The sequence below is a fragment of the Talpa europaea genome (genome assembly GCF_964194135.1).
Source record: "Talpa europaea genome assembly, chromosome: 3".
Lineage (NCBI taxonomy): Eukaryota > Metazoa > Chordata > Mammalia > Eulipotyphla > Talpidae > Talpa > Talpa europaea.
In genome coordinates, this window is record NC_140069.1 from 101749055 (window position 1) to 101751005 (window position 1951).

Sequence of the window (1951 nt, forward strand, 5' to 3'; positions counted from 1 at the left end):
ATCTCTGTCACTGAACTGTTATGTGTCAGTTCTTCTGTAGATGAACATTGATATTGCCAGTTTTTGTTTATTAAAAAAGCTGCTGTGGAAAAAAAAACCCAAAAAACAGTAGTTCTTTTCTCATTGAATTTGGAGGGATAAGTGAGACAGTGGTTTTCAGAAGCTAAATTCACTCTCTCACATATAATAAACACTCAATGTGTGTTAACGCAGTCTTATATAAGGTAAATGCTAAGTGTTGCTACAATCAATGCTATGGAAATATGAAGAAAGAAAATATAATTCAGACTTTCAGAAATAAGGAATAGGAGGTGATTGCACCTCAACTGGGTTTATAAAAATGAGTAGGATTTCAAAATTTTGTAATTTTTTTTATTTTTTCATTTTCAAAACATATCATAAGGTGAGTCTATTTAATCACACTCAGCTCATACAGCAAATGGGGGAGGGGCTAACAATTCATGCTATAGCATGTTCAATGAACTGGTGACAGAAGATTGGTAAAAGGAAGGGATAGGAACTTGGTTATGTAAGACTTAGAACCAAGGGGCTCCATAGTCATCTGGCATCTGCTCAGTGTTGTATCTGATTAGAAATGGACATGATGGGAACCCTGGGAATCTCTGTAACATTGTGCTGAGTTGCTAAGCAGTCCTCCCTAGGTTCCTGTGTGTGTGCATGGTAATCCTGCAAGTCTTGGATCCTTGGTGATCCCAAGAGCCACTCTATACTTCTGTTCCAACTTCTCAACTTCAGTGATGCCACAGTTAAGTAGGGGATACACTTGTTACATAGCCGATCACTGGCTGTGCAATGTCCAATTTGGCTTTAATGGAAAAAGTGGCTTTAATGGAAAAAGAAAATCAAGCAGAATGTATAAGGTGGGTCAGCTGTATGTTATATTGGAAGAATAAGCAGGAAGCGTGTTGGGTTACTTCTCTGTCCTCGAGTGCACTGAGATCTTTCTTTTCTTTTTTTTTGGGTGGGGAGGGGATGAACCATTTTAATCTGGTGGTAGCACATAACACTGTACAGGGAGCACCACTCCACCACTCCTTTTTCCTCCGGGTTATAAGGAAGTTCTCAAATAACTAGATTTGCTATAGCCTGGTCCCCTGCTCAGAGAGAGGGAATGGAGTGGGGGAAGCACTGGGGTCTGCTTTCAGGTCAGTCGTAGATCCAGTTCTGAGCTCAGCTCTTGTAATCTACCAGTTTTTCAGGGTGAAACCACAAGCCAGTCAGTCTCCTTCTCGGCACTCTCCACGGAATCGCTACCATGAACGATGTTCCTGCCAACTTGGATGCAAAAGTCCCCATGAATGGTCCCAGGCTTGGAGTCTGCCGGGTTGGTCTCCCCAAGCATCACTTGGCCCGTCCTCACAACATTCAGGCCCTCCCAGACCATGGCAACCACTGGCCCTGAGTGCATGTATTTCACCAGGCCAGCAAAGAACTGACAGTCCTTTAGGTCAATGTAGTGCTCTTTGAGAAGGTCTTCAGAAGCCTGTATGAATTTCATTGCAACAAGGCGGAATCCCTTCTCCTCAAAATGCTTAATGATTTCCCCTACAAGGCCCCGCTGGACCCCCGTCAGGTTTTAGGGCAATGAAGGTGCGCTCACTGTTGGCCATGGTCCCCTCCAGCTGCTAGGGCTCGAACTCAGCCTGCTGCTACCGGCACCGGAAGCCCTCTTTCTTTTCTTTTGTTTTTGGGTCTAATCTACCCTTTTCTTTAAACCTCTGATCTCTGAGACTAAGCATTCGCTTCTTGGTCACATACCTCCTTGTTTTCTTTTGCTACCCCAAGTTCATGCCACATGCCTGTTTCCTTCAGCTAAAGTTTTGAAAAGATTTTAAAAGGGTGTTTTCATCAGAGAAAATAACATGAGGAAAAGATGAAGGTGAGTTATCTTGCAGCAATTTCAAAGACAGGATGACCTGATCAGAGTTTC

The 1951-nt window shown here is 43.2% G+C and overlaps 1 pseudogene across 1 annotated transcript; it reads right to left on the reverse strand.

The window, feature by feature from the left end:
* Nucleotides 1-1206: 1206 nt before the first annotated feature.
* LOC311168442 (nucleoside diphosphate kinase A 1-like) lies at nucleotides 1207-1631 on the reverse strand (annotated as a pseudogene). Its single transcript has one exon. The product of its transcript is annotated as a nucleoside diphosphate kinase A 1-like (transcript).
* Between the last annotated feature and the right edge of the window lie 320 nt (nucleotides 1632-1951).